This window comes from Polyodon spathula, chromosome 9 (genome assembly GCF_017654505.1).
Source record: "Polyodon spathula isolate WHYD16114869_AA chromosome 9, ASM1765450v1, whole genome shotgun sequence".
Taxonomy (NCBI): Eukaryota; Metazoa; Chordata; class Actinopteri; order Acipenseriformes; family Polyodontidae; genus Polyodon; species Polyodon spathula.
Genome location: NC_054542.1, coordinates 40,114,945 through 40,138,218, shown reverse-complemented (window position 1 = coordinate 40,138,218; position 23,274 = coordinate 40,114,945).

The following is a 23,274-nucleotide window of genomic DNA, read 5'->3' as shown; positions in this document are numbered from 1 at the left end:
GTATAGGGCTAGAGATAAACAGCTGTGAATGATCTGACCACTTCATACTGTGCAATATAATTCAAATCCAGGACGAAATGAAAAGAAGATTGTAGTATAATGTTTTAATGGTCTCTGTAATCCAAGTACTCAAATAATACAAGTATCCTTACGATCTGTTACAATTTTAAAATGTTTTTTTTTTACGGCTGTAGTGAGGGCGTCAGACCAGAAGAAACACAGTACTGCGAGATGAAAAGATAAATGGATGCACTGCTGCGCAGTTTATTATTATAAAATAAAACAGTACAAAAACCAGGACACGGCACTTGACTCCAAAATAAATAGACAAACAAAACGGACTAACACTTAAACCAACAGTGCACTAACAGTCAAATACTGTGAGTCAAAATAACGGTTATATGTTTACCTTTAGTTTATCGTTTTACTTTCTCCTTTTCCACACCCATTCTCCACTCACCGAACACACAGCCCCGAGTGAGTGAAAACATGCTGCTTTTATGCAGCTGTACCGAGTCTCGATTGCTAATCAATCATTCAATTGGAGTCACGGTACAACTGCACGTGAATTAATAAAGTGCAATTCCCCGTGCTCACATATTATTACATTTGACTTGCACGTGAAGTGCTTTGCAATCCTCGTGCCTAAATACAAATATACATTTTAAACACTCGTGTTACACAGACCCGTTTATATCCCGTGTACCAATGACTACACACCAACATTAACACACAATATACAACAAAAAATATACACAGGGGCTGGGCATTTTGCCACAATCTCCCAGTTGCAGTTGGGCAATGGTGACTGTCTATCTGAAATGTAACGGTAGAGATACAATCTATGTGAGAAGGAACTTCACAGATTACAAAATTCACGTATTAGGTCTCCACAATCACAACACTAAAACATTAAATAGGATCCCAGTATGAGTATAATCTGCATTTAATCTGAATGGGGACAATAAGGTAAATCTAGATTGCACATACTCAGCAAACAGCTACTCAGAAAGTCTCAGTTAAAAGTAGCTATTCTGATATGAATAGGAATATTACATTGAAAGTTATATAATGAAGTGAAACAACAGGTGTCATAATGTTTGAAGAAGTTGGATCAAAACAATATGCTGCTCTAAAAGGTGACTATTTTATTATAGTATAGTAGTAGCCAAAAATAAACACTGAATAGTTAAAGCCCTAGAAATTATGTACAGTACCATGAACGTGTACAGTATGTGGTGTGTAATGTATGTAAGCAGTGACATAGGTTGTAAAGCAATTATAAAATGAACGGATGCCACGAGTGATGCAATTTTATAGCTATTGCTCAACCTGGAGTATGCTATTGCACTTATAAAATATATTTATGTTATTTTTATAAAAAGAAAACAAAAACCAAAAAACACTACATTTTAAACATTATATCCACCAGTACAAAATACACCCTATGCTTTGGCTAATTGTCTTGAAGAGCTTATTACTGCAGAACAATTCTGGTCAATTTATTTTTGTAGGTATGCGCATTTGTTTACTTATTTATTTTTTACATTGAATGTATTGTACTGGTTTTCTGGAAAGTAAAACTACCAAAATGTAACAATAAAACAGCTTATCTACAAGTTTTATACACATGGGTATATAATTTTGATGTTTTAATTACTGTTTCCCAACAATACTCTCTGTACCATAAAATGTTAAATGCCTTTGTCTGTTCTCACCACCAGTCCTGCAGACTCTGAGGCCCACTTGACGCATCAGCTGAACACAGAGGGGCCTGCAGGCTGGCTTGCTTGCTTGATGGGTGTCACCTCATTTTTATACACACTGATGTCTGCAATTACTGTACTGTTGTTTACTGATAGACTTGAAAATCTGAACCTAGTGTTTTTTGTTTTGTTTTTCTTTCATCTCTTCATCTTTTCTTTCATCTCTTTGTTGTTAAGGCCAGATTGATATTTCAAGAATAAAAACATTAAATATAAATAAATAAATAAAAACATATACAAGGAAACTGATTAATATTTTTAATTTACACAATTCTGTTTACTTTCTGACAGTACTCACTATGCCATTTTATAAAGTTAAAACATACACTGCGTCTTTAAGTATGCACCTTACCTGCCGTTCCAAGCAAACTGAATATGTCTGAAATTGAATGTTATTACTTAAACCTGAACACCAGAGACAGAGGAAGATGGTACATAGTAATATATCTCAAACACATTGAAGATAAATAGACTTTTCTGGAGGGGGTTGCCCTTTCACATCATTATAATGAGGGTCATTTATTCAATAGCTGTTTCATGTTTACCTGTGAGCTTTGTAGATTCTTTGACTGTGATGGTTGGCAGCTGATCATTCTTTTGTGGATTTTTTTTTCTTCAGTTTTAGAGATTTGGCTTTATTTTAGGTAGTTGATTAAGGTAAATCATATGATTTGTGCAAATGAGCAACAATATATCACTTGTGCCACATACCACATAACCTAATTGTTTCAAGTACATATTGTTTAGTATATTTTCATGAAGCATGTTTAGAAAAAAAAAAAAAAAGAAACTTGACAGACTTCCAAACTCCATTACCCTTAACTCAATACCAGTATACCATTGTAAATTAATAGCAAAGGCTATGGAAAATGTAGTGAAGCAAGAATGGTAAAGAACTATGATAAAGCATTATAAACGATAGAATTAACTAATTTTGCTTCACAAAGTCGAATGAAACCTGTTGAATAATGTTATGTTAACATGAAATGCTGTACTGTTATTAATGGCTTCCAGTAGACTTTTGCAATATCATTTTGTAGTTTCTTTGATTACATGATTTACTTTGATTTCATAAATTAAAAAAAAATAATAATTAATTAATTATGTCGCAATCATAAAAGTCTAGGTGATGCAAAATGTTTGGCTATAGCTGTACATGTAAAAGCATATTATTAGTACCAGTTTAGGTGTATTCTATTGTGTTCTCAGTGCAGGGTTGTTGTCTTTCATTCTTCAAACCTCTTTGGAAATAAAAAAATTATGTTTAACAAAAAAAAAAAGCTTTGAATTATAGTTTTAAACACTACAGGCATGTTATGAAATAAATGTTACACTTATTTAGTACTATCTTAGTAACAGGATTAAAATGGTCTCATAAATAAAAGTATTTAACACCATGTGTTTATTTTAAAACTGCACATGTGAGACATACTTAGAGAAAGATAACATTTATTAATGTTCAAATTAGTTCAACAATTTAAGAGGTTTCTAATGCAATATAAGGCCTACATATTTATTTATTTATTTATTTATTTGTGTATTAATTTATTATTCTGAATTTCAAAAGTATTATTCTTTTGTGCAAATCTAAATAAACAATTTGGAAATGGTATGTTTTCCTGTACATATTTCCTTATGCAAAAGCTTAATGAATTGACCTTTCAAATCCAGCAATTTACATAGAGCACATATAAGAAAAAGAAACATACACAAAGATACAACTAGAATATAAAACAAACTATGAACAATTTATCTAATACAATCAACAAACCAAGGATATAATCTTAAAATCAGATTTTGTTTCCAGTTTTAAAAATAGAATTTAAGCTAAAAGCAGCATTCAAAATTTAGTAGTATCCAATTAAAGATCTTTGAACTTAATTGATTTTTTCCCCCTCCCATGGGACTTAAGCTTAGTATAAACAGTTGCCCTTCAAATATAAGACTCTGTAATTAATCTTGAAAGATAGAGCTGTATTATTTGGTATGGCTAAGTGATTTTTAATTACTGTACACAGTGTTGAAGTTGCCTCCCTTGCAATGGATACCATCTCAAGGCAGATGATACATTATAGTAATGTAACATAGAAGGATTCTACAGTTAACCATATCTATAATTTATGGAAACACTGCCATGAATGCAATCCCCAGGTCAATATCCAGGCCCTGGATATTTAACAACATTGTAAAATAATGATTTGCCAATAATGGGGTCCTTTTTGCATAAGTGAATGTCTTTCTTCTAAGTTCTTGCTTTTTTTTCAGAAAATCATCATTATACAAGCATGTAGACATTCTGTAAGCAGCATATTACTGCTAGATAATGTTAGTACCATCAAATATTGTATACAAATTGTATTCTGCCATATTAAAGCTAACCCCTTGCTATCTTTTTACTATGTACTGTATGTTATTTCATTATGTTTAGCCTCCTATGCCATGCACTCTATACTACATGTAATGGTACAGGCAGAGTTAAGGCTGGCTTGAAAGAGTGATAACTCAATCAGTTTTACTTACTGTCCTTTGCAGCATTCTCACTGAATAAATAGCAAGAGAATGTTACATAAATTCAAGATGCATTTTTTCAAACACTATATGTGAATGTTAAACAACTTTTTATCATGTTTCAATTTTTTTTAAATGTAAAAATGTAATTGATTCTTTATAAGGGAAGACCATTTCCCCATTCTAAATGGGGCAGAAATGTGTTGATTCATAAATTCTATCATATTGACATGACTTACCTCATTGAATGAGTGAGCCCACCTTTTTTTTCCTAATATCGGTTTAATATCCTGTTGTGTGTGTGTGTGTGTGTTCTGTATGATTCTCTGTTGCTTCTTCCTAGCTCATTTCCCCCATGCTTACTAACTATTCCAACAAAAAGACTGAATCTGAAAGATTCTTCAAGACTAGTTGTGAGAAAGTGTGAAACATGTTCCTTGGGCAGCTCTAGTGTGCTTCCCAGCCTCACGTAATTAAGGTTCTAAGCAGAAACAAGAGAGTCATATCATACAGCCCACACAGAACGGGCTGTTAAACAGGAAGGAAATGAAATGTTAGGAAAATGAGATCAAGAATATCTTTTCTGATACGCTGACAACCTTCTTAACTACTATACAGCATGTTTAAAGTATTTTTCAACCATATGGGGAACTACAACTTTAAATGGCAAGAATAGCACTTTTGAAAAATATTGCATATTTTATTCCAGCATACTTTCAATCCAAGTGTATCTTATTTTTGCTGATTCGAGAAAAATAAGTTTGACGTCTCAATTGGGAATTATCATAACAGGATTTAATAGAATTTGGTTTGTTTGTAAAAATAAATCCTTGATGTATAATTTATTTTCAGAATGTACTGTGGAAGCTTAATGAGACTTATTAATGAAGTTGACAACCCTTAAACATATTAGTATTTTAACCACGTTAGTCTTCATATCTTTCATATCTTTATATTATTATTATTATTATTATTATTATTATTATTATTATTATTATTATTATTATTATTATTATTATTTATGTGGCAGACACCTTTAACCAAACACACCTATAATACAATGCAATATTAATATTTAAATACAGTATAGTTTACAGTAAATAATACTACTAAATACAATATGAACTAGGATGGAACAAGTTAGGATTGTAACAAGTTATATCAATGACATATTAGTGGTGCATTAGTTGAGGATCCAGTAATGTGGTGCTTAGGTCAGGCAAGTCCAGTGCATAGTAGGGGAAGAGACCTACAAGTACAGTCAAATATGTAAAGAATGTACAGATTAAGTCACAGCAGGCTGTGTTAAATTCTGCTCAACACATACATGCATCTTATAATTAATCATCGAAGTTTGATAATGTATCAGTGGAACCTGTGCTGTTTAACAACAGGATTTTGGAATTCATGCACCATTGACACAATGCATTGACAGACACATGGGGAACTCAAGAGTGCAGCTGTCTTCACAGAGAGTGCTGCTTTGGGTAGAAAGCCACTTCTGGGACATGTAGTGAACCCTTTAACGTGGATGAGAATGCTAGCAAGAGTTTGGTCGACATGCAAGAAAAGAACAGTGCCTCTTTTTCTTTTTTTTTTCCTTTAAGCAAATTATATGGCTTTGGATGCAAACAAACTGTGTCTGTTACTGAAATGAGGGTCATTGGTTAGGGTTAGGGTTAGGGTTAGAGATGTTCCGTGAATAAATATTTTGGTAACGGCAGGTGGCCAGTAACTGGGTTGGAAACTGTAACAATTCAGTAGAGACTAGAATCTTCACAGTGCCAATTTCTTCTTTCTTCTAGTTGTCTGAGGGTGTAAAGTGTAAAGTGTGTCCTAGTTTGTTGTGTTTTGATGTTGGTATGACTACAGAATGTGAGCAGAAGTATGGTGTGACAGAGGGGTCACATGGAAGAGGAACAATGAAATATTGAATACTGACAGCACTGAATCTCATGCGTGATGAAAAGGTCTTCTTTCTCTGGAGTGTATAATTGGGATATTGGTGTTAAATTGGGTAATGTACAGTAGTGCATCGGCTCAGTGGACATTGTAAAAGGTTGAGAGGTGCTGGAAACAGTGACATAAAAGCAGATTTTATTTGTCCACCTAGTTGGATTATGATATCTATATGGTAGCAATTTCATTTTTCATTTTTATTTTATGCAAGACTGTTTGTTACACGTGATTAAGTCTGCATCATTTTTTTTTTTTGTTGGATACTTACAGGAGTTTGTTTTTCTAACAGCGAATTCAGATGATTCCACAATGCTTGGCTGCCTAGTAAGAGCCAAGGAACAATGTGTCCCAATTGTAATACCTGGTATGATTTAAAAAAATTACACAACAATCCAGACACTAAGGGTTAAAATGGTATCGTTTATAGTTTATATAAGGGAATCGCCCACTCTTGACTCATCATATACAGATCAGCTAGAAAGTTTAGCAGGTGTGCCTTTCAGTTAAAGTTGTCCACTGCTGTTCTATTCACTTTCATTTTAAACTCTTTTCTGTGGCTAAGTGTTAGAGAGGTTATCTCTCCATTTCCTGTGTTGCGTGGGTGTGAGATGCCTGGTTCAGGTTTCTAAAGAGAATTGTGCTTGGCTTCATTTTGAAGGCACATACAATTTTCAATGAAAGTACTTTTGTTTTCTGTGTTGTATGTGCTCCCTCACCCACAGGCAACAAAAGCATTCTCTTGTTTGTTTTTTAAAAGGTGCTTAGGCAGCTCTTGGTTTATTTCTCTTGACAGATATTTTCTTATGAATTTCCAAAATGTGTTTCCATATTGTTAACAGTTGTGGTTAGCAGTATGGAACATTTTTTTTTGTATAACATTTCTTGACATTGGTAAACATGTTAGGGATTACACGCTCAGCTGTCTTTCTTTACTTCATGGCACACAGGCTGCATTCATGTTGTTGTTCTAGCTCCCTTGGTGTTCTATGCCTCTTCCCATTATATGCCACAGGAGCATGAAGTGTAGAATGCACCCTTTGGCAAAGCAGTATTCACATGTTTGTTCACACATACCCTCTTTTATTTGTGTACATCACTACAGCTACTAACTAAATAATGGACTTTATAAACTGCATTTGTAATGCATGTTTTTCGTCAAGCTAATGCTTATATAGAGATGTTTGTCCTATACTTTGTCAGTAAGATTGAGATTGATGTGCATAGTATTGAGGTCGTATTTTACTATTTTTAAGAAACCAAACACTTCTGTGTCTGTGACTTAACTGTAAGAAACTTATGGGACATAGGCATACAGACAAAATCTAGGCACCCTTCACTGGGACCTGTGACCATGGGGTCATGTGACTTTTTTGGTTTCTGGATGATAAAGACCTAATGCTTTGAGATATTGGAGTCATAATCGGTACACAAGTGTATTCTGTGATTAATTAGGTCAAGTACGATTGTGCGTGTCATACAAGAAAAATGAACCCATTCCTGACTCAGAAACACTCAGTTATCCTGTCATACCAAATTACTCTGTCCTCTAACATACTATGGCTCCCATATTGAGGTCATGTGTCTTCTGAAGTTGCAGCTGCATAGAGACAGTACACTTTGAATTACTGTCTTAATGTTTGGTAGGCAGCTGTATTTTGTTTCAGTGCCACATTGATTTTTAAACTATAAGGATATATCAATGAAGCATATTTTTCAAATTTTGACGTTTACAAGCCATTTAATCTGATATGGCATAGCCCTTAGATTATGTTACTGGGGATACTTTCTTTTTTTTCACAAAAAGTCTTTGGTAAGAAGATTTTTAACAATTGTTTCATGTTATATTACATTTTAAAATGAAAGTGAATGTTTTAGACTTTTTAGTGTATTGTCTGTGTTGATCTAATTAAAAAATGCATATTCCTCAAGTAATCCCTGAAGTAAAGTAGTATCGCTCAACATGTGCAATAGGCAATGTTTTTTCTCAGTGGAGTCAGAAATAATGGAACAAAGGTGACAGCTGCCAGAAGGAGAAATAGATAGCAGTGATTGTTTTTGACATCTCAGATACAGAGGTCTTTCTATGAGTTAAATATCCGAGCCTAGCAATCTTGAGACAATACAAAAGAGAAATACGTTGTTTGACGAGTTTTAGAGATCGTAAAAGGTTATCTGACCATCCGTTTTTAATAAAGGGGGGCAGCTTTACTATATACTAATCAAAGGCACGTGCTGTGAGGTGTTAAGTCAGACATTTTGTAAACTGGTGCGAATGTATAGATTAACCAACGTCATTGAAATAAATAACGAATAGAAAATAATTGTATGCTGCTTAAAATGTAACGATTGCAATATAATGAATTTTTGAATAGTATGTTAATTATACATTTGTCTGACATACATACCAATTTACTTAAACATACCATTCAATAGTATTTACGATCTCTTAAGTAATGAAGACACTTGGATGTACATAACTGTTGTATGTCTTTTAATATTCTCATAATGCATATATTCTACAGATCCAGAACCACAGTTATAAATCGCTGTTCCAGGTGTGCGTAGTTCACAGTTTACATTTAGTCTCTCAGCCAATCAGAGCACAGGATTTCATCTCACTGTCTTTAAATTACACCGTGTAACAATTTTTTTTTTTTTTTTTTTGTTCCTGGGTAGTAAGTGTTATTTCCTAATTGCTTATGCCTCAAAAGTATAGAACATGGCTATTATTCCCCACAAACTTTGCTTTTGTGACCAGGACAGTGATATTTTGAAATTTACCTATTTTCCAGAACATTCCAGATAGATTCAGTGCTGAGTAAACTTGGAGTAACTTCTAGAACTTTCTAGAACTTTCCAGTAATATAAATAGTAGTATACATACAGGGGCCTTAAGCCCACCAGTTCAGTTTAGTTCCAGCTGCAAGCATCCGGCAGACGCATTTTGCTATGTCTGCGGCCAATTTATCAAGACAAGAGCGAAAAAGTACTCAGTGGAAGCATCTGCTAAGATGTGTGAGGCTTACAAGGCATATTTCGGCATGCCTGTCGGGGATCAAGACAAACCCTGGGCACCTCATTTCACCTGCGAGCACTGCAAAAAAATTCTGGAAGGTAAGATGGACAATTGTTGTTCGGAATTTTATGTTATAAAATTTGTTAAAATTTTTTAAATTGTAAAAGTTTTTAATTTTAAAATGTTTTACAAAATGTTATTGAAAAAATATATCATATATGAAAAATGTTGCGAGAATCTCTTACACATTAGTCATGGGTGAAATAAATATATTTTTTGTAGGATGGTACAGAGGGGAAAAGAGAGCCATGAAGTTCGCTATCCCAAGAATTTGGCAGGAACCCACTGACCACTCAAGCAACTGCTACTTCTGCATGGTGGACCCTTCCAAACGTCAGACTGGCAGGAATGCACCTGCTATCACGTATCCGGACCTTCCTTCATCCATCGCCCTGGTGCCACACTGCCATGAGCTCCCCGTACCCACTCCTCCGGAGAGAGAGCAGCCGTCTTTAGAAGAGAGCAGCAAGTCAGAGAGCGAGGAAGACGTTGTAGATCCAGATGACAATTTCAGAGGTGGAGCTGAGGAGAGAAACCCATACTACCCCAACCAAAAAGACCTCAATGACTTGATTAGAGATCTTGGTCTTACCAAGTCCAATGCCAAGCTTTTGACGTCTAGGCTCAAGCAGTGGAACTTGTTGGATGAAAGTGTGCAAGTCGCATATCAGAGGAAGCGTCACCAACCTTTTTCCAGCTTCTTCATCCGTCAAGATGGGCTCTGCTTCTGCCACAATGTGACCAGTCTGTTCGAGGCAATCGGAATCGCCTGTAACCAGAATGAGTGGCGCCTCTTCATTGACAGCTCATCCAGGAGCCTCAAAGCCGTGCTGCTCCATAATGGTAACAAGTACCCGTCTCTTCCCCTGGCTCACTCGGTGCACCTCAAAGAGGATTACAACAGCATCAAGACCTTGCTGGACGCCTTGAAGTATGATGAGTATGGCTGGGAGGTCATAGGAGACTTCAAAATGGTGGCATTCCTGATGGGTCTCCAAGGCGGTTTTACCAAGTTTCCCTGTTATCCTATCTTTGCCTTTGGGACAGCAGGGACACCAAGGCGCACTACCACAGGCGGGACTGGCCACAGCAGATCGAGTTCTCTGTGGGGAGGAACAACGTCAAGTGGGAGCCACTGGTGGACCCCCGGAAGGTGCTGATGCCATCACTGCACATCAAATTGGGCCTTATGAAACAATTTGTCAGAGTTCTAGATAAGGAGTCGGCAGCCTTCAAGTACCTTCAAGACTTCTTCCCTAAGCTGTCTGAGGCAAAGGTCAAAGCCGGTGTCTTCGTCGGACCACAGATAAAGAAGATCCTGGAGTGCAATGAATTCCCCAAGAAGCTCACTAGTAAGGAGAAAGCGGCTTGGAACAGCTTTGTCCCAGTGGTTCGGGGCTTCCTGGGCAATCACAAGGCCGAAAACTATGTGGAGCTGGTTGAGACCCTGGTGAAGAACTACGGCACAATGGGCTGTAGGATGTCCCTCAAAGTCCATATCCTTGATGCTCATCTTGATAAATTCAAGGAGAACATGGGAGCGTACTCGGCGAGCGCTTCCACCAGGATATACTGGACTTTGAACGCTGCTACCAAGGACAGTATAACGAGAACATGATGGGAGACTACATTTGGGGGCTGATTCATGAAAGTGATTTACAGTATAATCGTAAATCTCGAAAAACTACTCACTTCTAAATCTTTTGTAGTCATTTTTGTATTACTTTAGTATAAATACATGTTAATTTGAATTCATATGTTGTTTTTTTCTGACTTTATGTGAACGAAAAGACACAAATTCGCCCGTTTTCTCATTGGAAATAGATACATTTCAAAATATCACTGTCCTGGTCACAAAAGCAAAGTTTGTGGGGAATAATAGACATTTTCCATACTTTTGAGGCATAAGCAATTAGGAAATAACACTTACTACCCAGGAACAAAAATTGTGTTACATAGTGTTATAAATAGCACATGCTGCATTCTTAGTAAATGCACAGATCATTAGAAAGAAGCCTGGATAATCACTTGAAAACCCAGTAATTATGCTGGATTGGAGCCAGTTCGATTAAATATTTTAAATGTCTGTATCCACACAGATTCAAAGATAAGCAACAAGGACAAACAATCCAATCCATGGCACGATGCATATGGAAAGTGTCTGGTGCTTTGTGCGACCGCATTGCACAATACATAACATTTCCTACAGAACGTGAAAGCAGGAAAGCGATACATGACTTTTATGAATTACGTTGACTACTGAAAGTACAAGGGGCAGCAGATGGCAGTCAAATACCCATTAGAATATAGAAAGCAGCTAGCCTGCAACTGTAAATATTTATAAATATGAATATATTAATGGGTACACTTTCAAATAGTTAGCCAACTTTTCGCAACGTTGTACCATATTTGTTTGAAGTATAAAAGGATACGTATACGTCAAGGATACGGCCATTTTGGTTTTGCAGCAGTTCACCGACTCTCAACCCCGGTGAATCCGCCGCTTCAGCGGTGACGCACCGGTGATTTTTAACAATTTGTTGAGCAGCTCCTAGTGAATTTAATAACGGTTTGGCGAATCCGCTTTACATCGGTGCGTGCAGCGGTGAATTTAACAACGCATGCTATCGCAACGTCCCTAAACAATATGTTAAAATGAGTTCTACAATGTATAAAAATGAGTTGATTTTTGTCCTTTTTTCTGTAGTGCACTCAGTTTCTATGGGCTAAGACCACCCCAACCGGCTCTCCTCCAATCACTGCAGCACATCACTCTCCCTGACTCCACCCCCCGCCTCTCTTTTTATTATTTTTTTAAATGGTGAAAATTCCTTAATAAAATAAAATAAAATAAAATAAACGGTATAAATTGGATGTTTTTACTCTAGTTATTTGGTTCTAGTTATTGCAACGTCAACAGGTGTCTTTTTTTATCAATTAAAAAATATGAGTTAAATAAAGATTGGAGTTTGAAATAGTCCCCTATATGTCTTCAGAAATGATTGCATTAGACTATACAGTACACAGTGCTGGCCGAGCAATGGTTGGTTACATTAAACAGATTGAAATGATCTATGTACCTGAAGCTGAATGATAAAATACTACACACACACACACACACACACACACACACACACACACACACACACACACACACACACACACAGTCTACCTAGTGACAGTATTTACAAATGTGTATCTGTTCTGCATAATTATTCCCCACACGTTGCATATCCAGCTGTGATTTATAAACAAAACAGTAGACTGTCATCGTTCGGATATAATCATCCTCTGTTTTAAGCCCAGGCACTAAATTATCCTATCAGTATCTGCGTAGAAAATCAACGCTCTGATTGTCAGTGATCCATTCATCAAGAAGTCACGTTTATTCTAGCATTGTGTGGCAGAGTGTGTAAACAGGACGGATTTCCACACTGAGAGGTCTTTTCTTCTCATGAATGCCTCTTCATCGAAATTCTAATGGCATTTACTCAGTTCCAGAAGCGGCCCCTTGATTCATCTGCAGAACCTGTAAAATATCACACAGCTTCCATTCAGATGCTTTTCTTACAATTAAAACAATAGCATTAATGCGTGTACTGTATCTAGAGTATATCACATATGCTGGACGTAGATTGTGTGTGCTTGTGTTCTAGAAATAGTTCAGAAAACTACATTATATATGTATTCTACATTGCCTACGATATTGTATATGTTGAAAGCAATAACGAATCTCGAATATAATGGACATTTCCTGCATAGTTTCATTCAGAGCTTCGGGGATGTCAGAAATAATCATAATACAAGGGAATGCGCGCTCACCAGAGAGCAGTCAAGCCTTGCTATTCCCCGCAATGTATGCAAGTAATGCATTGTCTGAAGTCGCGGGGTCTATGCTCGCCCCCTCACTCTTTTATTCAGTTACTGGTAGAAACTTCACTCACCCATAGCCGGATTCACATTCAAATTGATCAAAGATGTACATGCAGACAAACTCTGCGAAGACCTTGATATGTCGGAAGGCGGAGAGTTGTTGTAACCAGGCAACTAATAATAACGAGAGAATGCATTAATACAGAATGAACATAATTAAGCGCAATGGATGTTAAAGAATTTAGAATGAAGGAGAACAGTGAACTCAAAACACAAAACAGGAGGCGCACATATCTTGCCATGCCACTGTACATCGAAATATTTACATATCGTAATGTTTATTTTAATTATTTGAAAATGTTCGAATGTCTGTTGAATAATATTTGTTTAACCTTAGCACTGTTAAAAAAAAAAAAAAAAAAAACACATCTATGTTTGTAAGTATGGTCTCTCTTGTAACTGTAAATGTGTCTCATCCAAGTAATTTAACTCCATTGAGTTAATAAGAGCCTTTATCGCAATCCTTTCATTCATTCTGGAAGTACCAGCACAGAATTGTTTCTTAAATCTCCATTGGGCGGCAGTAATTGCATCGTTTTGCTATTTGCTGTTTTTGCTGGTAACAGAGTTCCATGTGGCAGTAGCCCAACGATGGACTCCCTTACTGTGTCACTTCCAGTCTTTATAGATTACACTTATTTATAGTATTGTTTTAAGTGAAAACTGAATAATAGGTTGATTAATCAAAATGTTCCAATAGCTGATCGCCCTAGATTGCTGTTATTTTCTGCTTGCATTTAAACCAGCCAATGATCTATAATCGGGCGCTAGGACCTGGGAGACACATTCAGAAGCAGCAAGGCTACTGAGCTTCCACATAGCAGTACTGTGAAGGAAACCCCCATCGGATCGGATATTGCAGGATACTTGTGAAATATACATCGCTTTCTTTCCTTTCTGCGGCTGCAGCCTTCTGAAGATCGCACATGTGCACTGGAATGCTTAGGAACGCAGTGCACGTTTGGAAGATCCGTGATCACGACTCCCTGTCATAGAGCGAGCAGACTTGTGCGTTGCTTAATCTTGTCCTTCAATTTATGTCCAGTTTTCCCTGTATTTGTATATTTTCCCACACCTGGATACAGAAGAAGAACGATTTGGTACTTTGAAAACCTGCAGGCTAATAGTAATACCAGAGGATATGTATGCTTACCTGGGATTAAACAACCTTTTGGAAAACTTGGCACTTGCGTAAATGGGGTATTTTCCTGATATGTCATTTACCGTCTCCAACATATAGAAGAAACGTGCTTTTTTCGCTCACTAGGCGTTGTGATGGTCGTAGTTGTTTTTATTGACTGACACCAAAATCAGAACAATTCAGAAGCTGTTTGTAGGTAAGCTCTTTTTTTTAAATATATACAACATACCTTTATATTTGATATATTAGTGGTTGATAAAGTTAGTGGTTCGTAATTAAATGGGTTCTTTTGTGATTGCTGCATTGCATTGATCCGTTGGCTATAGGCATTACTGGCAGTTGCACGAAGTTGCTGCAGTTATGTTAAAAGCCTTCTAATAAATCAAGTGGATGAAGTTTGAATATGTAGAATACCGATGGAAAGAAACAAAGTGGGCGCATTCTTATAAAAGACGGATAGTATTGCTTCCCTGCAACGGCGTATGACCTCTCCAGTTTTAAAAATGTTATATCGATTTGGAAATCAGATTTGGACAGGAGTAGAGATTTGGACAAGAGATTTGGACAAGAGTTCTGTCATGCCATTCTTCATATTCAATTGGATGCTCCATTTTTATCTAATATGGTTTTCAGGTTTCTTATCTAAAATAAACGCATTGTGTTCTTCAAGTATAATTGCTATATTACCTGTTAAATGTATGACTCTAAAAATGATTTTCATTTTTAAAATAAAAACGGTTTATTATTTATGGAGAAACAACTGTACAATGCAGCAGTGCCAAACACTGTACAGACTAACGATTTTAATACAAATAAACCGTATTAATGAAATGTAGCAGCGCTCGATTCATTGCCTATCTTAACATGTGTCTGCATGGTTACAATAATCTGTTGTTCAACGTCTCAGAATTTAATATCGATTACAAATTGTTTAAATATTCCCACAGGCGTTGTGTTTGTCTTTATTGACTGCAGCAAATATTATTTGGTTACGACCATGTATTGGCTCAATAACTGGTCAAATAAACTTTATTCCAATTACCCTTATCGCCTTATTATTATTTCTGTATTTATTTTAGATTATTAAAACCATTGATTTAGTTAAACATAAAACGACGACATTTTAAATTAATTTCTGCATCACCATGGTAATTATAGCCAAACAGGTTTTCTACACGCAACACATTATAGTATGTTGGTAGGGTATTGCTCTTTATCAAATTACAGTTGTTGGATACAATTAATATCATTCTCGCGGTGAACTTCCTTTGTGGATAACTGAAGCCTACGATGGTAATGAAAAGAGCAATTCACCCAGCACCCCTATGCCCGCCTCAAGCTATATATGATGAACTGAATCCAAACAACAGTGCAAGACCGATTTCAGTAGTGATGCACCATTGATCCCAGTGGTTTTCATGCAGTTACCATCCACTCTAAAGGTGTACTGTACCCGTGCCTGTTAACAGGACTACAACAGATACACATTCATTGCCCTTAAGGAAAATAGACAAACTATCTTATTAATTCACTTAACAACTGAATCGAGATATCTGCAAGCCGAATTAGACATACGAACAGGCGGATTTCATTTTAGACGTTTACGTTATTAATGTCCATCTTAATAGTACTTGATTAAGGTGTGGGTGTAGTGTGACCCTAGGTCATTATTGGCTTGTCCCGCTTAACCCTTCCCGTTTTTGTAGAATTATTGGGCTATTTCACAAATTTCACATATCATGTAAAATAAGACAACTATTGAAAAATGAAAAGAATAAGTCAACAAATAACATTCTGCACATATTGCAAAATAGGCTTAAATTGAACAAGCTGTAGCTTACTCTTTGATGCCATAATCCTGCCCAGAAACTGCGCATTAGTACTGTAGCACTTGCTCTCCGTGACCCGTGGTGCTGAAAAAACAGCGTCTCGAAACAAATAAAGAGGTGCACGGGCATCAGATAGTCACTAACATAGCCTCGCTTTCAGAGTTTAACTCCAGTGCACACTATGTAGTTATAGTGTGCATACAGTAACCATACTACACATCTGTCACACACATATGGATACCTTTGCAGCATTTGTTTTAATGTACGGTAACAGCCGAATAGGTTCTGAGCTGCTTGGCTTTGTAAAACTGAAATCAACACAATAGCAAACCAAATCGCTCAATTGTAGTTGTATACGATTAAAACAACAACTAACCTAGTTTTTTTTTTTTTTTTTTTTTTTGGGGGGGGGGGGGGGGGGGGGGGGGGTCAGTTGGCTAGTTGTTTTTCGAGTCGACCAGCTACAGTAAAGTTGTTTTCTAAGGACCTAGCATAATCTGTGCAGCTAGAATGAGATTTTATTTATCCTGATATTCATTAAAGCGTAGGTGACATTTCTGCCTGGCATGTTACATTCAAGTGCATTTTTTGAACATATCCTACAAATTTAAATCTACCTTATTTGTTTCTAATTTACTTAAATTAAGCAAAAGAGATGTGATTATTGGTCGCCACCATGGCATGTGGTTTTGTCAGTCAATTTACATTCTCGAGTACAGTAAATCGTAAGCCCAATGTTTGCACAAAAGTGCAGTAGTAGCATTAGTACTGGGGCGGATTCTGAAAGGGCAGCACCTGGCGTTAGTTGTCATTCAACATACTGGAGAGCTGGCACGAGTTGAGTTCTTTTTTGATTAAATAATTATGCAATCCCTGCTGGTGTGCTCAATCAGATCAATCTTCTGGCTTGCCTGCGCTCAACTTTGGGCTGCATTCCTGTGATTGACAGCTGGCTTTCAAACCCCAGGCGTTCAGCATGTTTTGAATGCAGTCACTTCAGTGTTTGTAAACATGCAAAGTAATTAAACATACATTAAAATGAGACGTGCTTTTATCCTTAAGATGCAGAAATCTGAACCTCTTTTTATTCTCACAGCACTGTAACTATATATACTCAACTTAACCATAAGTAAGTAATACAGTTTGTATAAATTGGCAGTATGTATAAGAAGTAAAGAATAGAGAGGGAACACATTACTGGCTGCTATAAACCTGTAGTTAGCCAGTACTGTTTCGAAGTTCATAAGGGTGTTTTAAATAAAAAGGAGAGGAGACTGTACAGGTATTGTCTTTAAGTATAGACAACTTGATGAGCAGCTTTGAATGGTTGTACTGGCGTGCCATGCATGCTTAGAACAGCTAGTCCCAAAATGATTATTAAGCATTATGAGGAACAGTGATCTGTGGCTATATTTCTTCTGTAGAGCCCTGCTGGGGCTGTAACTGAAGAACAAAGGCAGTACACAGTGTTAAGTGTCTAGTCAGATGAAAACTGTGTAGAGCCAATCGGCTGTATCTTCATTGAGGATGATTTAAGGCCTGGGCAGTTCTACAGAGAGATCAAGGACAGGAGCATTGCATTTGATAATCTGAAATGGAAGCATAGGCTTAAAGATGATTAGTTGACAGGTCCAAGACTCAAACCAGTTTACACAACAATGTCCAAAACCCCTTAAATTAGAGAAGTGTGTCTTTTGGGTCCCCAAACCAAGACTTGTAGCCAAAGATGTTTTACAGGTCCATATCTGAAGAAATATCAGCACTATTTGAAACTCCATTGAATAGATTTGCCTTTAAGGAACTATATAACTGTATACAGCTTTTCAAAATGACATGTCAACTACATCACACGACATCAACGGAAGTAATTGTACCTCAATATCTGCCTTTATGAATGTGCCAAATAAAAATAGGTTATTTTCAAATATGTCATTAGCCTAATAGTATTGAAGGGCAGGGACATCTGTAAAAAAAAATGTGTTGAAATACAAACTTGTCACATGGGAAGTAATACAATGAAGGAGGGGCATTTTGAATTCTTCATTTAAAATTGAGAAGGAGGCATTTAACCTCACTGAGCTAAGTAGATCACACACTGGCATGAGGTGTGATGTGAGGATAGGATCCTGCTATGTGAGAGACAGTTGGCAAGTCAGGGATGTTCCCAACCTTTTTCAGATGTTAGGCAAACTAAATTGTCCATTTAATTAACACTGAAAACTGTATCCTTGAAGTCAGGGGGAGGGGGAGCATTTTGGGAAACATTTACAGTAAATATTAATGTCATCAATTATGAATGTATTAACTGCAGTTTGTGAAGCAATATTTTCTTTCAACAACCAAGCAATTACAATAAATGATGACGCACCTGACTATGAATTCATACTGTTAATGTTGCAACAATTGATGTGTCACATTATGCTGCATTTAGATTTTCCAGTTTATCTACTTCAATTTGACCCCTTCCCCCACAACTTTATAGACTTCCTATTAAAGAATTTGTCAACCCTTATGGATCCAGTTGGTGCAGCAGGAAGCATTAATATAAATTCACATGCAATAGTCAGATAAAGTAAAACTTGATTTGCAACCTTTGGGACTGAGGTTCCAGACTAATAATAGAAAGGTTTTAATTGCACATGTTTTTATTCTGAATATACCTATAATATATTCACACACACACACACATATATATATATATATATATATATATATATATATATATATATATATATATATATATATATATATATTTATATAATTTTTTTATTATTTATTTTTCAAGCTTGTTGTTATCTCTACTGGACCTTGTAGCCATCAATTCCTTCATTTTGTACAAGGTAGGAACGATTTAATCTTGAAGCTAGCCACAGCACTTCAGCAGAAACTTTTCGATCAGAAAACATCAAAGCTGCAGGCTGCAGCAACTAAACCTGGATTTTGTGCTGCGAGTGACATACACAAAAGATAAAATCTTATGTTACTTTTCTTTTAGATTAAAAACTACTTTAGTTTTTACAGTTTTGTAGTGCATATACCTGTTTAGTTTATTATAGCTTTTCATTTTTTTAAGTAGTGCTTTATATATGATAAGTCAGAAAATGAACCCCTTTATGTTTAATTGTTCATTAAATACAGTGTTTCAGCTGTGTAGATGTTTGCTATGATGTGCTTGAATAACACTTTTGAGTTGTGTCCGATAGTTTGTCTTTCATTTTAATACTGATGGTGTTTAAAATGTACCGGCGGTTACAGATATGAGTATAACCGCAGCAGTTCGAGCGTGGAAATAGTCCATGTACAGTGTGTGTTGGGGCTCTTCTGCTGGAGATTAAGTGATCGCAAGTCAGAGAAACGGGATCTTGACTGCTGAAACCTCATGAGCCTCAAGCACGATTCCTGCTCCGGTTTACGTGGGTTTTTACAGCTATTTGTATCGTGTGAAAGTGATTGCCCCTACCCTTAAAGTCATGGTGCCAAAAGGACGTCCTTTTGCTGTTTCTTGAGGTATTCGCGTGACAACGTCACACAGTCATGACTGTAGAGTCAAGTTTTCAAGTGCATGTAAACCAAGCCATTGATAGCATATTATTTGGTACCAGACTCGGTAAAAGTGATCACTGAAGTGTCCTATATAATGCATTTTCTACTTTGAAATACTCAGTATTTGATATTAAATGTGCATGCCAGTTTGTTAATTATTTAAAACTTTTTTATATAATTAATTGTTTTGTATAAATATGTTATGGACCGCCATTGATTATTTAAGTTTTAATTTCAATAAAAAATGGGTTATTCTGGTTCAAGTGCTTATTGAAGGTCTACATCAGTGACTTGCATCAATTTATAATTTTTTGTTGGAAAGCCCATGAAACTTGATTTAAATGATAATAACACTGTCAGTCTTGGTCATACCCCACATGGAAAAAGGGTCAAAGATCATTAAAATATGCTTTTTGTATGGCATTCAGACACTTTCTCATCACATTAGGCATGAGTTACATAGATTTTGAATGAAATAGCACCACTGTCTATTTTGCTTTGAATTAATGATGTTTACATATGCAAAGCAGCATGTTAAACACAGATAATGGGATGCCATACATTCATGAGCTGCTCACAAAGGTCTGAATAGTTTCAATTTATATTTTATTGTCTATGCTTCCTATAACAATGTGAAGCCTATGCATTAGCATGGTTTGTTTTGTACTGTATTACATGTAGGATAGACATAAAAAAAGAAACCTGTTAGGTATTCATTTGATTTTACTACTATACTGTTTAGCCTGTTGTGCATGTCTATATTTTTACATAATTTAATCTGTTCAGAGAATACATTCATGTTACTTTAATATGTCCTCTTATGTGATATATCAATATATATATATATATATATATATATATATATATATATATATATATATATATATATATATATATATATATATATATATTTCTGCAAGCTCACAGCAACAATAAGTCGCTAATTGTTAGCAGTGCCATAGCAGTGCCATAATATAATATATATATAATTATATATAATATATATATATACACATGAATTATAAAGATGTAGGGCCCTGTTCTACAAGTACATTATATCATGCAGCTCAGATAATAGAAGCTGATCTCCTAAGAGTTAAAGGACTTAGGCCTTGCAATGTTCCATCAAGCTGCAGTCATGTTACCTGACAGTCCGTATATGTTCCTGAAGTGGCTGTTTGAAAGAAATGGTGGAAAGAACCAATAACTTCAGCCCATGTTAATGCCAGTTGTGAATCAACTCATCATGTCATCCTTTCTGTTGGCCAAGATATCATCTTTAATTCATCTGGGGCACAGGCACAAAAACGCATGGGGCTAGCTGGAGCTGTACACAGCATGACAGGCTCAAAAACTTTTCTTTCCTTGCTTCATTGTCTGGGTCAGACTGTTCCCTATACTACATGGAAGAGGGTAGAAACCAGAATTACAGTGTGCCTAATTGAAAGCCACAATCAGGGAGAAATGACCATACCAACCAACATTAAGCCAGGTATGTTTTTTACAAGCTGCCACTGACAATATTGATCATAATGAAGAGATATTATCATGCCACAACTCATACCACCAGCATAGTGGTATACCAGCACAAGGGAGAAAGTGAATCCAGTACCGTCACCTGTACGGCTCCTGGGAATTTTGGTTCAGTGAAATGGTGCCGGAAATCTCTTAATGTAAACCCAGCTGTCTGTGAAGTAGCAAATTTCTCTGCTTATGGAAAACGCCCAATCTGTCCATTAAAAGGCCAAATTCACAAGGAATGTGGTTCTCAGGAGGATCATCCTCCAATGAATGTGCTGTACTTGACGATTTAAGATGGATGCTTGCGTGTCTTTGTCCAGTGAAGTTATTTGAATTATTCTATAAAAAGGTTCCTAGCTCAGCCCTGCCACTGATCTGAGACATCCCGCCTCATTTTGAACTCCAGGAGCCACTGTATCAGGAGCCACTGGTAAAATTGTATTAGTCTCGAGGGCAACAAATCTTGACTCAGGCCCCAGACGAATAGGCTGGGGGCAGAGCAACTAAAAGCCCAGTAGAGCAGCACTATGTGAGCTCATTGGGAATTAGCAGGTTTTGAAAATAAGAAGGCCCAATAACATTACAGATCTTGTATATAGTAAGCAACTTTGTACATGTAGCTCCCGGTGAACTGCTTTGTCACAGCACTGTCACCTAATCGATTAAACCAATATAATACTATATATTGGGATCAAATTAAACTATGCATGGTCATTTGTTATGTTTCACTCTTCTACATGGATGTGAAGGATTTGCGTGTTTAATTTTTTGCTTGCTGAGCTTGAAGATACCATTTGTGAGTGAATTTGGTACTGGTTACTAGTGTATACTCTCACAACCGCATAATCAAAACCCTTAAACACCAATCTTGTATGTGTTTTTCAAAATATTTATTCTTGCAGCTAAAACTACCTATTGCTGAAGTAGAGTTTACTGCTGGGGGGGTGGATAAACTATAAATGTAGCTCCTCTGGTCATCTTCTGCCCTGCCTGCTGCCACGGGTCCCACCCTCTATGCATCTGTGTTATCTGATGCAGAATGTTTCTAAATGCATCCAACAATTCCTGCCATATCTTTCTCTCCACGTAACTTTGTCCAGGTACGGTGGTATCGTCTCTTCTGCTGTGCCCAGCATTGTTTTAATTTTTTTCTTAACACTGCAAAGTCAGTTTGATAATGCAAATAGCATCTTTCTCGCCACTGTGAAGAGGTAGCACTAATCTGGTATGGATATCTCCTGTCACTATCCCTAATAGCAAAGGTTCATGTAATTATGTATTTATTTATTTATTTTTTAAACAGCACTCTCATCTGATACTGTTGCAGGTCTTGAGGAAGGGTCTGCGTGATTTAAAGGCTCATTTGTGCTGTGTCATGATAAAAATGGCCATTAATATTTTATTTTAAAACAAACCAAGAAGTACAACAAATCAAATAAAGGAACATTGCATTTTCAATAGCAAAAAACAGCTTTTTTTTTTCATTAATGCATTTTTCGTTTTTAAAAATTTTTCTATGAAACAGTTTATTCTTAGCTCAGTTTAAGGTGGAAGGATATTTAATAAAAATTACTTTTTTGTTAATTAAAAAATGTTTCAACATTTTTTTTCTTTTCAGTTTAGTTAGTTAACCCATTTTATCAGTGTAACAAGGCACTTTGGGGTGTGTGATATACTCGAACATCAGCACGTCCTGGGCGGTGGAAGCCACTTGGCTTCACCTCATCGCTTGCAACATGTCTGTCTGCTCTGCAAATGGCATATCACATAGTGATTTGGTCCCTCAGTCCCACTATTTCCTATATTGTGTTGGGATGCTGAATGCACTGTACATTTCCAGCATTTCCTGACAAGCTACTGAAGCCACACAATACTGTACATACAATATGTAATTAAACAGGAGCAATATTTATTTACATTTGAGTAATATAAAATATGTATTTAACATTTGAGTTGTTGTTTCTTTTACCAGAGAGGGCTACTTGTTGAATTGTAAAA